The sequence below is a fragment of the Perca fluviatilis genome, chromosome 5, assembly GCF_010015445.1.
Source record: "Perca fluviatilis chromosome 5, GENO_Pfluv_1.0, whole genome shotgun sequence".
Lineage (NCBI taxonomy): Eukaryota > Metazoa > Chordata > Actinopteri > Perciformes > Percidae > Perca > Perca fluviatilis.
In genome coordinates, this window is record NC_053116.1 from 38,158,818 (window position 1) to 38,173,817 (window position 15,000).

General features: G+C 43.5%; 1 protein-coding gene across 1 annotated transcript in view; it reads right to left on the reverse strand.

Annotated features, from left to right (window-relative positions):
* fgd1 (FYVE, RhoGEF and PH domain containing 1) overlaps positions 1-15,000 on the reverse strand; it is a gene marked incomplete at its 5' end in the record, with an annotated part of 55,571 nt that overhangs the window by 25,596 nt on the left and 14,975 nt on the right.

Below are 15,000 nucleotides of genomic sequence, written 5' to 3' on the forward strand. Positions count from 1 at the left end.
GACGCCCTGAGGAGACACCGACTGGAGAAACCTGATACGTCTCCATAGCAGCAGGCGGCGCTGCTCTGTGTTGTCGCCCAAGAGATGACAACCGGGGCAGCTGATTGGACGAACAGCGTCACATGGGGTCTGGTTTCTCCGGAAATTCAAAGCCAGACTGTCATGGCGGCTCGTTCAGAATCTGATCTCATATCGGACTAAAATAGTTCACCGAGACATGTTTCTGAGAACATCTGAAGAGAGAAATAGGCTGTGTGTGTGTCTGTGTGTGTGTCTGTGTCTGTGTGTGTGTCTGTGTGTGTGTGTCTGTGTGTGTGTCTGTGTGTGTGTGTCTGTGTGTGTGTGTCTGTGTGTGTGTGTCTGTGTGTGTGTGTGTGTCTGTTTGTGTGTCTCTGTGTGTGTGTCTGTTTGTGTGTCTCTGTGTGTGTGTGTGTGTGTGTGTGTGTGTGTCTCTGTGTGCATCTGTGTGTGTTTGTGTGTGTCTGTGTGTGTGTATGTGTGTGTGTCTCTGTGTGTGTGTCTGTGTGTGTGTGTGTCTGTGTGTGTCTCTGTGTGTGTGTGTGTCTGTGTGTGTCTCTGTGTATGTGTGTCTCTGTGTATGTGTGTCTCTGTGTGTGTCTGTGTGTGTCTCTGTGTGTGTGTCTGTGTCTCTGTGTGTGTGTCTATGAGTGTGTGTGTGTGTGTCTCTGTGTGTGTGTGTGTGTGTGTGTCTCTGTGTGTGTCTGTGTGTGTGTGTGTGTGTGTGTGTGTCTGTGTGTGAGTGTGTCTGTGTCTCTGTGTGTGTGTCTGTGTGTCTGTGTGTGTATGTGTGTGTGTCTCTGTGTGTGTGTCTGTGTGTGTGTGTGTATGTGTGTGTGTCTCTGTGTGTGTGTCTGTGTGTGTGTGTGTGTCTTCATTTCAGATCAACAAAGGTCAGTTTAACAGATCTTCATCAGATTTTGAGAGACTCTAGTCACCTCATCCTGCTCGCCATTTCCGGGTGAGTCCCGACTGCCCTGCCGCCGACTGAACACGTCAGGTCGGCCAAAATGAACGCCGACAGCCCCCCCCAGACGGACGACGGCACGGGACACACCGAACAGACTCGAGTCACCGACCTCGCCAGACTGTCCCACGGCCGATTATCAGCCGCGTGTGTCCCGGGCTTTAGAGTCCGGATCGGGCCGAATTTTTCTGTCCGAGCCCGACAGTTTAAAATCTAATTTTGTCCTCATACTAATGACACGTGTAGGCTACGTCTGTTTGTGTGGAAAGCTTTTATTGAGCAGCTGTAGGAAGTCATTCAGAAATGTCAACAGATGAGCTCATCAGAGCACACGGGGCAACAAGCGCACGTTAATCAGCTGTTATAACGTTCAGCGTGTTAACCTTTCCTGATCGCTTCGCTGCCACCGTGGTCAGAGAACCAGCGGAGACTGGTTACCTCCAGGGCTCGACGTTATAACCTGGATAACCACCAACTCTGCTCTGGTCGCATCTACAACACGTCTGATTCCTCTTTCTCTATCTCTCTTCTGTTTATATACAGCAGCTACAGGCCAAAAGTTTGGACACACCTTCTCATTCAATGAGTTTCCTGTTTATTTTCATGACTATTTACATTGTAGATTCTCACTGAAGGCATCAAAACTATGAATGAACACATATGGAATTATGTACTTAACAAAAAAGTGTGAAATAACTGAAAACATGTCTTATATTTTAGATTCTTCAAAGTAGCCACCCTTTGCTTTTTATTAATAAGGAAAACTTCCACTAATGAACCCTGACAAAGCACACCTGTGAAGGTAAAACCATTTCAGGTGACTACCTCCTAAAGCTCATTGAGAGAACACCAAGGGTTTGCAGAGTTATCTAAAAAGCAAAGGGTGGCTACTTTGAAGAATCTAAAATATAAGACATGTTTTCAGTTATTTCACACTTTTTTGTTAAGTACATAATTCCATATGTGTTCATTCATAGTTTTGATGCCTTCAGTGAGAATCTACAATGTAAATAGTCATGAAAATAAAAAGGAAACATATTGAATGAGAAGGTGTGGCCAAACTTTTGGCCTGTACTGTACATTGTCCTTGGCGTCAATTCACAGGCAATCGCAAGGTAATGTAAGTCGACGGAGGCCAAACGGCGTTGATAAACACGCTAAAAAGCGACTATGCGTCTTGATAACACGCCAATAGTGGCACACCAATTGCCGTGTCGTACATAACGCCACTTCATGACATCAGTCTGCGTATAAAATGACCCCGATGACTAGTGCGCCTGCTACTTCCCGTTTAGCGCTGCGCTAACCTGCTAACTTGAACAGGGGATTAAGTGATTTTAATCTTATTTCTTATTTATTTTATTACAGGGACAGTGCATATTATTTCTGTCAATATACCAGTTAGCCAGAAGGCTATTTTTCATCTGCAGTCCCTTAGACAGTAGGGCTGCTCCATCTTAGTGGATTAGTCGACTAATCGTTGGTTTTGGTCTTAGTCAACTTTGATCTCTTTAGTCCATTAGTCGTGTCTGATGCTATTTTCATGCTGAATGACTTATTTCCAAGAAACGTACGAGCACATCTCTGGTTAAGGCTTGACATTTTACCTAATGGATATCACCGTGAAACCTAAACAATTTGCCAGAATTGTTTTAAATGTATGTATTTTATTATTGTGGTTTAGATATTGTGGGTATTTTATGTTTTGCTGTTTGTCTTGTCTTTATGTGTGTCTGCTGGCTGTACAAATAATTGCCCCTCGGGGATAATAAAGTTACCTTGACCTACTTTGATTACTTACATTAAGGCAGTTATTTCTTGTATTACACGTTTTCTGAAATGTGGTGTTTAAATATGCAAAGGAGGCGTCATCTTATTCAATATATGCATCCTTTTAGCGTGACTCTTAGCGGAGAAACTCAGATTTACAGATCTGTCGATTAAATCAATTAATCCATTAGTCGATACAGTTGAACAAGTGTTACTCGACTAAGAATTTCTTCAATCGAACACAGCCCTGCTAGACAGATGGTAAAAAAAGTCACCCTAAAAGAAGGTAAAATTACACATTTACATAACAATAGAACATTTAAAATACATTTGGTAAAAAGTACTATTAAGCTAAAAATGTACAATCGTGCGGCTCTCTTCTAGACTTTCCGAATGTTATCGGACAGAATGGACGCAATCCTGACAAACGTGTCATTTTGCCGGAGGTTGTGACGCTCAAAATGTTTTTTCCGTTTATTGATGTAGGTCTGTGGTTTTGTGAGTCTGTGGGAAAAAGTATTTTTGGGGCCTGAAGGCATCACATGACGGCCATTGGTAGTCGCAATTCCAATGGTTTGGCGCATTTCCTGTGAGCCGGTGTGTCAGACAGACAGACAGACAGACGGGTGCAGTTCCTGGACGGCGGGATGAAATCAGCTGATTGTAAAAACAGGCCACACACACACACACACACACACACACACACACACACACACAAATAACTTCCATATGAGGTATCTGGCTGTTGCAGCGAGACAGAAATAAACTCCACATGGAGGACACACACACACACACACACACACACACACACACACACACACACACACACACACACACACACACACACACACACACACACACACACGTTTGTGGTCTGTTACGGCTGAAGCTCAGTGGCTGAATCGTGACAGCTGTGGTGTAGATGTAGCTTTAAACACGGCTCTCTCTCTCTGTTGCCTTTTTTTGGGACATTCTCAAACGCTTAACGTGAAAATAACGTCCATAATAATTGGACTTTGGGTCAACGATCAATCATCACAAATTTGGTGACGATTGATTGCCGTTTAGGTACATTAAACCACGTTAAGCGTTTTCCTTACAATAGCCTTAATGAAGCAGAAATGCTTAATGTCCGATAACGTCCATAATAAAAGGACTTTGGGTTAGATTTTTTGTTTTCAGTGGTTATGAGGAGCAATATGAGAGAGAAATTTGGTAATCATTGATCGTTGTTTAGGTACATTAAACCATGTTAAGCGTTTTCACGTTAGGACTTAAATAAAGCCCATGAGAACCGTTGGGGAGTCAACTCCCCTCCCGCTGCCCTGCTGAAAATGTGAATCAGAAACACATAATGTACATAGTCACACACGCCCATAATAAAAGGACTTTGGGTTAGATTTTTGGACAGTTTTCAGTGGTTATGAGGAGCAATATGAGAGAGAAATTCGGTAATCATTGATCGTTGTTTAGGTACATTAAAACCCGTTAAGCTTTTTCCTTTACAATAGCCTTAATGAAGCAGAAAAGGCGTTAATTCGATAACGATCCATAATAAAAGGACTTTGGGTTAGATTTTTTGTTTTCAGTGGTTATGAGGAGCAATATGAGAGAGAAATTTGGTAATCATTGATCGTTGTTTAGGTACATTAAACCATGTTAAGCGTTTTCACGTTAGGACTTAAATAAAGCCCATGAGAACCGTGGGGAGTCAACCCCCAGCCGCTCCGCTGCCCTGCTGAAAATGTGAATCAGAAACACATAATGTCACATAACGCCCATAATAAAAGGACTTTGGGTTAGATTTTTGGACAGTTTTCAGTGGTTATGAGGAGCAATATGAGAGAGAAATTCGGTAATCATTGATCGTTGTTTAGGTACATTAAACCACGTTAAGCTTTTTCCTTACAATAGCCTTAATGAAGCAGAAAAGCTTAATGTCTGATAACGTCCATAATAAAAGGACTTTGGGTTAGATTTTTTGTTTTCAGTGGTTATGAGGAGCAATATGAGAGAGAAATTTGGTAATCATTGATCGTTGTTTAGGTACATTAAACCATGTTAAGCGTTTTCACGTTAGGACTTAAATAAAGCCCATGAGAACCGTGGGGAGTCAACCCCCAGCCGCTCCGCTGCCCTGCTGAAAATGTGAATCAGAAACACATAATGTCACATAACGCCCATAATAAAAGGACTTTGGGTTAGATTTATGAGGAGCATTGTGAGAGAGAAATTTGGTAATCATTGATCGTTGTTTAGGTACATTAAACCACGTTAAGCGTTTTCCTCGCCGTAGGCGCCGATGAAGAAGAAAACCTTAACGTGAGATAACTTCTATAATCGTTGGAATTCGGTTTAGTTTTTTTGACAGGCTTAAGTGTTTATGACAAGATATGACCATGAGAAATTTGGTGATCACTGATATTTGTTTAGGTACATTAAAACCAAGTTTTCTTTGTAGCTGACCGGTAACCTTCCAGCTCCGGCTTTTACATTTGCGCTCTCCAAAGTGAGACCGATTCGCACGCGAATGCGCTTGTCGTGCTAACCTTAGCATATGCTGCTAACGGCGTACTACGGCGAAAGGTTTCCGAGCGCCAGACCGCGGTGGCATGAACCCCTCCGTCACGGTGCACTGGATGTATATAAACTGCGGCCAGCAGGACTCTCAACGTCAACACAACGATGTCATCGTATAATGACGAGGTCATTCTGTTTTCTGCTGAGTCGCTCTTTTCTATTCTCCCCTCAGGCTCATGGATTATTCATGTCAGCTGATCAATACAGCAACATCTGCTGTGGATAAAGTCATAGGCCTAATTTATGGGGGAATTACAATGGTCAGTGTAACGCCTATCAGTTCAATTTTCTAAGCACTAACGGACATTTGGGAAAAACTGAAAAAAATGGGTTCAAATATCCAATTTTTCAATTTTTTTTCCACCTTGACAAATTAAAAAATTGGATCTTTAAACTGTTTTTCCAATTTTCTGTTTTTTTATTCAGAGGATCAGAAATTTAGTATTGGCAGCATTATGAATAATTGGAGCTCAGACGCAATTTTGTAATTTTCTAAATTTCTGATCCTCTGAATAAAAAACAGAAAATTGGATTAACAGTTTAAAGAGCAAATTTTTTTAATTTGTCAAGGTGGAAAAAAATAAAAAATTGGATATTTTAAAAATTTGCTTTTTAAACAGTTTTTCCAATTTTCTGTTTTTATTCAGAAAATCTGAAATTTTGAAAATTACAAAAGTGCATCTGGGCTCCAATTATTCATAATACTACCATGGCATTCCCTCCCTCGTTCCACCTAGCTAAGCCCCGCCCCCCCCACTAGAAACCATCAGCTGCACCTCTGACCCCCAAAGTCTATCAGTTTTTTAAAAAAAATGTTTTGGTCCATATGTAGTTAATGAGCTGCATATTCCGCAAAGTAGAGAGAGAGAATACCATGGCAGTATTATGAATAATTGGAGCTCAGACGCAATTTTGTAATTTTCTAAATTTCTGATCCTCTGAATAAAAAACAGAAAATTGGAAAAACAGTTTAAAGAGCAAATTTGTTTAATTTGTCAAGGTGGAAAAATATTATAAATTGGATATTTGAACCCATTTTCCTTTTCCAAATGTCCGTTTGTGCTTAGAAAATTGAACTGATAAGCATTACACTGACCCACTGACCATCTTTAAACAGTTTTTACAATTTTCTGTTTTTATTCGGGTAACCATGGCAGTATTATCAATAATTGGAGCTCAGACGCAATTTTGTAATTTTCTAAATTTCTGATCCTCTGAATTAAAACAGAAAATTGGAAAAACAGATAAAAAAAAAAAAAAAAAAAAACAGATCAAATTTTTTATTTTGTCAAGGTGGAAAAAAAATGAAAAATTGGATATTTGAACCCATTTTTCTGTTTTTCCAAATGTCCGTTAGTGCCCCCCACCTCCCAATAATCCCAATAATCCAAACTGGGCTTTAAAAAAAAAAAAAAAAAATTCCCTTTTTAAGGTTTTTGTCACTTATTCCGACATTTTTTACGCTTTTTTCAAATTTTTTGTTGCTTTTTTCGATATTTTTGTCATTTCTTTTAATACACAATCTCAACACACAAACGTTACACCCTTGGGTGAAGTTATTGATTGGTCATGGCACTGCCTGGTCCGGAGGGATGCTGTTTGACCAATCAGGCTGACGGGTCTCGGTTCTGCAGCCGATCAATCTCCTCTCTGAGACAAAGCGTGACCTCTGACCCCCCCCCCCCAGACTGGCCATCGGATTGGTCGCTGCAGCTCTGTGTGTGTGTGTGTGTGTGTGTGTGTGTCTCTACATGAGCCTGTTTACTGATCTAACAGGAGACAATCTAAAGCATCCAGAGCATTCTCAAACAACAACAAGCTGATTAACTTAACATAACACAAATACTAAAATAAACCAATAATAGTGACAGTAATGGGAGCTCTCTGTCTGTGTGTGTGAGTGTGTTTGCGTGTGATTGTGTGTGTGTACTTGTCTGTCTGTGTGTGTGTATTTGCGTGTGTGTGTACTTGTCTGTCTGTGTGTGTGCGTTTGCGTGTGATGTGTGTGTGTGTGTGCGTGTTTGTGTCTGTGTTTGCATGTGATTGTGTGTGTGTACTTGTCTGTCTGTGTGTGTGTATTTGCGTGTGTGTGTACTTGTCTGTCTGTGTGTGTGGGGTGCGTTTGCGTGTGATGTGTGTGTGTGTGTGTGTGCGTGTTTGTGTCTGTGTTTGCGTGTGATTGTGTGTGTGTACTTGTCTGTCTGTGTGTGTGTATTTGCGTGTGTATTTACTTGTCTGTCTGTGTGTGTGTGTTTGCGTGTGTGTGTGTGTATTTGCGTGTGATTGTGTATGTGTGTTTGTGTCTGTGTTTGCGTGTGATTGTGTGTGTGTGTACTTGTCTGTCTGTGTGTGTGTGTGTGTTTGCGTGTGTGTGTATTTGCGTGTGATTGTGTGTGCGTCTGTGTTTGCGTGTGATTGTATGTTTGCGTGTGATTGTGTGTGTGTGTACTTGTCTGTCTGTGTGTGTTTGCGTGTGTGTGTGTGTTTCGTGTGATTGTGTGTGTGTGTACTTGTCTGTCTGTGTGTGCGTTTGCGTGTGATGTGTGTATATTGTCTGTGTGTTGTGTGTGTGTTTGCGTGTGATTGTGTGTGTATACTTGTCTGTCTGTGTGTGTGTGTTTGCGTGTGTGTGTTTGCGTGTGATGTGTGTGTGTGTACTTGTCTGTCTGTGTGTGTGTGTGTTTGCGTGTGTGTGTGCGTTTGCGTGTGATGTGTGTATGTACTTGTCTGTCTGTGTGTGTGTGTTTGCGTGTGATTGTGTGTGTGTATTTGCGTGTGATTGTGTGTGTGTGTTTGTGTGTGGGTGTTTGCCTGTGTGTGTGTTTGTGTGTGGGTGTGTGTGTTTGCCTGTGTGTGTGTTTGCCTGTGATTGTGTGTGTTTGTGCGTGTGTGTGTGTGCCTGTGATTGTGTGTGTTTGTGTGTGTTTGCCTGTGATTGTGTGTGTTTGTGCGTGTGTGTGTTTGCCTGTGATTGTGTGTGTTTGTGTGTGTTTGCCTGTGATTGTGTGTGTGTGTGTGTGCGCACAGATGTGAACATGATGGAAGAGGTCATGGGAAAACATCAACAAGATAATTTAAAGCAGATGGTGTGTGTGTGTGTGTGTGTGTGTGTGTGTGTGTGTGTGTGTGTGTCTATTATTCACAGCAGTCTCTATTAAACTGATTTTCTTGAGTTCAGAGTCAGTCAGTCATGTTTATCTGCCTGTCTGTTGTCAGTGATCCAGTCTGTGCAACTTGACTGCATGACCACACTACATTACCCAGAATCCTTCCAATAGATATAATCAGATATAATCACAAGGTTTGTTTACAATAACTTCCAGTTAGAGCAAGTTGTGGTCTAGTTAGTGAGGTTGGTAGATCAGTAGATGTGCAACAATGGTGGGAAGAAAAAGTTATTGTTAATGATCACAGTGTTTCTGTGTGTGTGTGTGTGTGTGTGTGTGTGTGTGTGTGTGGTGTGGCGAGTATATCCGTATGTGTGTGTGTGTGTTTGTATTATTTTGGCGGTATATCCGTATATGTATGTATGTGTGTGATGTGTGTGTGGGAGTATTGTGATGGTGTGTGTTTGGTGTGTATGTGTGGAGCGAGGTGTGTGTGTGTTGGCTGGGGGTTGTGCGGAGTGGGGGGAGGGGTGGGGGGGGGGGGGGGAGGGTGAGGGGCGGTGGGGATGGGGGGGACGGGGGAGGACGGGGAGAGAGGGGAGGAGGAGAGCGGGGGAGGGAGGGGGGGAGGGGGGGAGTGGAGATGGCAAGAATCCGTATGTTGTGTGTGTGTGTTGTGTTTTTGTGTGTGTGTATGTGGCGAGTATATCCAGTGTGTGTGTGTGTGTGTGTGTGTGTAGCGATATATCATATGTCTGTATGTGTGTGTGGGCAGTATATATGTGTGTGTTGTGGCCTATGTTGTGTGTGTGTGTGTGTGTGTGTGTGTGTGTGTGTGTGTGTGTGTGTGTGTGTGTGTGTGTGTGAGCGAGTATATTTGTATGTGTGTGTGTGTGTGTGTGTGTGTGTGTGTGTGCGGTATATCGTATGTCTGTGTGGGCGAAGTATGTGTGTGTGTGTGTGTGAGCGAGTATGTGTGTGTGTGTGTGTGTGTGTGTGTGTGTGTGTGTGTGTGTGTGTGTGTGTGTGTGTGTGTGTGTGTTCTGGAGGTCTAGTCCTCCATCAAAGACCCAGATAACATATCAAGATACAGATCAACACCTTAAAGATCCCTAAACTCTCCCTAAGGCCCAGAACTAGAACCAGAACCAGCTCACAGACTGACGACCAGTAACGACTAGAACTTCCTGACAGAACCATGAGGTATCATTTCAAACCGGGTCAAGACCCCCCCACTGCCTTTAAAAAAATGTTCTGTTATTAATTGTTAATTATGAATTATTTAAAGATCAAATTTTTTTATTTGTCAAGGTGGAAAAAAATTAAAAATTGGATATTTTAACCCATTTTTCGGTTTTTCCAAATGTCCGTTTGTGCTTATAGAACATTGAACTGATGAGTGTTACACTGACCCACAGACTAATCAGTCCTTCCAGAAAAATGTTTTTGGGTTTTTTTTTGTGATTGTTGCGGGGCAAAAATCCTTAATTATGCTCCACGTTTTCTTAAAAAAAGATATTTATGCAATTTCATGCGATGAATTTGCGGGAACTTGCAAAAATTGCGAATAAAAATTAAAGTGACTCCCCCAAACTCCCTGCTTTTCGATGATGTTCACGTCACGTAATGACGTCATTTCATAACGTCCCCATGGCAACAGGGGAAAATGGCTGCTCTCGTGTGAAGTAAACGCAACAGAAATAAACAAGTTTGCAGATTTCGCATATCTCTACGTCTACGTCGCGGTGATTCGGTCTCTAGTAACAGAGACACACACAAGACATTCACGTTCCCGTTGGAATAACGGAGATATTAATAAGAAGGTTTCTTATTCTTCTTTTGAAATGGACCTGCTGGAAGATGTGACAGATGTTACTTTAAATGCTGTACCTTTAATACAGCCAGACTGCTACTACTGTCACCTTCACAGCACACGCACACACACACACACACACACACAAAATACACACGCATACCACACACACACACACGAATATAGCTGCTGCAGGAGAGTCTACTGCACACACAATAGAACAAAATAGAATTAAACCAAGGTGTTGCAGGAAACACACACACACACACACACACAAAGACAGACAACCACACAACCACAACCACACACACAGACAGACAACACCACACACACAGACAGACAACACCACACACACACACACACACACACACACACACACACACACAGACAGACACACAAAGACTTTTGCTAGTTTGTTGGCGGGAAAAAGTGTCCTGTGTGCCGGGCGCCTGGTCCTAAAGGGTTGTCCTTAGTGTCTTCATTAATCAGAGGTGTGTTTTGGGCGTAACATGTAATCAACCAATCAGAGATCATCTCCCATTCATCAACCAATCAGAGATCATCTCCCATTCCCTTTAAAAGCCAGGCGCGTTTGGACCTTGGAGAATTGCTGTTATGATGGAGGATTTACACCCTAATATTTTTATTAGTAATCTTCTGCATGTGTGTGTGTGTGTGTGTGTGTGTGTGTGTGTGTGTGTGTGTGTGTGTCCCTGTGTGTGTAACAAGCATAGTGTGCGTGTGCTGTGCACGAGCCTAGGAGCATTTTACTAATGCTCTGTTAAAATAACAATGAAATGCTGCGTTACTGACTTTAGACCAGGTTTTTGTTGGTCAATGGCGCCATCACTTCCCGCTGCCTCAAGATAGCAATACTCCCAGAATGCACCTGAACACACCTCCCTGTAAGAGCAGCACGCCCAGAATGCACCTGAACACACCTCCCTGTAAGACCAGCACGCCCAGAATGCACCTGAACACACCTCCCTGTAAGACCAGCACGCCCAGAATGCACCTGAACACACCTCCCTGTAAGACCTTGGGGCCACAGATGGGCGCAGGTTCATTTGTTATTTAAACGACGCAGGCGCTGGACAGGAAAACTGACAACTGGGTCGGTCTTAAACTAGCAAAGACACTTCTACTCGTTACTGGTCATCAGTCTGTGAGCTGATTCTAGTTCTGGGCCTTAGGGAGAATTTAGAGATCTTTAAGGTGTTTATCTCTATCTCGATATGTTATCTGGGTCTTTGATGGAGGACTAGACCTCCAGATGCGTTCTGAACAAATTGCACTCTGATTCTAAAGTGTTCTGCTGCATTAACACAAGTCTCACCTGATCCAGATCAGACATCCAATCCAGATCCAAAAGGTCTACAGGTAACACATGGTCTGCAGACGGACATAATGCAACGCATCCTCACCAACGTGTTCGTGTATGAAATCCTGCAAAATTAGGCGATTCATGTGACGCCGACTACAGAGCTCCATCATACCAGCAGCCGTCGCTAGTTGAGTTTAGCCGAAAACAGGCGACTGTAAGCCTGGTACCGAGCACCGGGAGATGACGGTGCTTTCAGGGGCCGTGGCAGTGAAGTTTAGGCGACAAAACAACTAGTTAAAAGGTCCAGTGTGTGGGAATTTCTCCCATCTATAGCGTTGAGATCATATATCGCAATCAACTCTCTCGCCTCCACCGGAAAGCTAACGTTAGTTTAGCTAACAGCTATTTCGGCTAACCGCTAGCTGAGACAGCGTGTAAAAGACCCTCAAACCTGAAAATAACCGCTAAAATATATAACAGCTGTCACGTCAGTTCTACTTTACTTGTGCTCATTTAAAATACAATCACTCAATACTGGTCTTTAATGTTATTACTGTAAAGTCTTAATGTAGCTGTAGCCTGCTTTTCCCCCAGTGTTTAGTTTGAGCTAACGTTATTTTAGACTGAATCAAGCTGTCAGCTAGCGGTTAGCCGAATTAGCTGTAAACTAGCGTTAGCTTCCCGGTGGAGGCTATTCTCGTAATACATCCACGAGGCTAACGGCAAACCGCTACAACTACGACAGACCGTGCAGTGTCGTAACTCCCACGGAGGTGTTAAGAGAACTCGTAAAACAAGATTATCATCTTGAGCATGCGCAGAACGGATCGTGTACCGACAAATACTTGGAATACTTTATTCTTTTCCACGAGAAGTGAACTCCGCTCCCCAGGTTCAAAGCGCTGTGTTTTATGACCCTAACATCCCCCCTCCCAACCCCCCAACCTCCTCCCCCCGCGGTCCACAGCGCTCTTATACAGCAGCAGTCAGCGTGCTGCTGCTGCTGCTGCTGCTGCTGACAGTAATAAATGCGTGAAATACAGAGCGATTACAGTGCTGCACTTTTCAGAGCCGAATGTGCGAATGCTTCAGGAGAACAGCGTGCTGAATGACAGACATGACAGCATGTCAGAGACCGGTGGAGCAGAGGATGATGCACATATCTTCATCACTAACAGCATTTAAAGAGTTAACATGAGGGGTGTGTGTGTGTGTGTGTGTGTGTGTGTGTGTGTGTGTGTGTTTTGGAGGGTGGGGGGGGTGTCGGTCCTCTGTCTGCAGAAACTAACCAGCATTAATGACTGACACCATCCTGATGTTCATCCACATCAGCCTCCAATCAGCATCCTCGTTTAAAATCAATGGATTAGGAGTCAATCATTACAATCTTTCTCTCACACACACACACACACACACACACATACACACACACAGTCTGGGCCTGATTGGATTATGTCTGTTTGTGGATTTCGTGTCAGTGCTGGTGAAATAAAACATGCAGCAGAGAGATTATTGATCCTATCATCCATGGGATCATTAATACATATATATAAAGAAATAGAAATGTGTATACACACTGAGCTGCTGCTGTGTTTAATAAAGATGATTTCAGTAGATCAGAGAGCAGCAAAGCAACAGACACACACACACACATACACACACACATCTGCCAGACGCAGTATCATGCAGCCATACTAGCCTACATTCACTGCGGCGAGATGTCGGTCAGTGTGTGCGCGTGCACGGCACCCTGTGTGTGAGCGCGCGTATGTCATGTCATTCCCAACCCCCCGCCACAACCACCACCACCATCAGGATTTTTATGATTATACACATTTATACCGCATAAAGAGATATTAAATAAAACACATGAGAAGAAGGTGCGGTGGCGCGATGAGGCTGCAGCTGTGTGCGCGCTACGTGTGCGCGTGCTCGTGCAGCGGTTATCAGCAGGTATCCGTAGCTACACGGTGCAGATGTGTGCGTGTACACGGTAGGCAGGCAGGTACTCACCCCTGGTCAGGCTGCTTCTGTCCATATACATCGCGCAGCAAAACACAAATCCGGTCATTAAAGATAATGTTGGTGCGGAGAGAGAGCGGCTCTCCCGGTCCACAGCACGGAGAAGAAACCGGGTCAGCTACACACACACGCGCTCGCGCATACACACACGCAGACACGTGCACGGACCAGACCGGAGCCGGACGGTTCCGAGCCAGAGACACAGCGACGGCCCGAACCGGCTGACAGACCGACGGCAGACCGACAGGCTGCTGCTTCTGGACGGATAAGTAGGTTAGATCCGCTCGGTTTGGTTAAGAGGGCTGCCCGGTGTGTGAGCGGCGGCGGGCGGGCGAGGGGGGCGGCAGAGAGAGAGAGAGAGAGAGAGAGAGAGAGAGAGCGAGAGAGAGAGAGAGAGAGAGAGATGGAGGAGTGAGAGACATTTTGGTTTCCTTGACAACAAATTAAGAGAGAGGTAGAGCAATCATCAGTAAGTTTTTAAATAAATAATTTCTGAGATTATTTCTGATATCCATTTCAGTCAAATAGTTATATAAAAATAAATTATACAATGTTATATGAATATTGAGCCTCTTTCTTATTTCACCAGTAAATTCCTGTTAAACGACAAAAACAACCACTGGATGGGAAAAGGGTATTTTACAATAACTTTGAATGCAGCACAAGGCTGGCGAGGCAAATTTCAAGTGAACGCACCATATGTGTTGTTTTTCAGACAAGGGCAGCAGCAGACTGTCGTAGGTACCGCTGTTAGAATCCTACACGGTGAAATACAGACAAACTTTACACCGTTTAGCTGTCAGCATTTTAACCGTGTTTACTCCAGCTGCTAGCTAACAGTAGGCTAACGTTACCTGCTGTCGAGTGTAGTGTTAACTAGCTAACGGTAGGCTAACGTTACCTGCTGTCGAGTGTAGTGTTAACTAGCTAACGGTAGGCTAACGTTACCTGCTGTCGAGTGTAGTGTTAACTAGCTAACGGTAGGCAAACGTTACCTGCTGTCGAGTGTATTGTTAACTAGCTAACGGTAGGCTAACGTTACCTGCTGTCGAGTGTATTGTTAACTAGCTAACGGTAGGCTAACGTTACCTGCTGTCGAGTGTAGTGTTAACTAGCTAACGGTAGGCTAACGTTACCTGCTGTCGAGTGTATTGTTAACTAGCTAACGGTAGGCTAACGTTACCTGCTGTCGAGTGTAGTGTTAACTAGCTAACGGTAGGCTAACGTTACCTGCTGTCGAGTGTAGTGTTAACTAGCTAACGGTAGGCTTACGCTTACCTGCTGTCGAAGTGTAGTGTTAACTAGCTAACGGTAGGCTAACGTTACCTGCTGTCGAAGTGTATTGTTAACTAGCTAACGGTAGGCTAACGTTACCTGCTGTCGAAGTGTAGTGTTAACT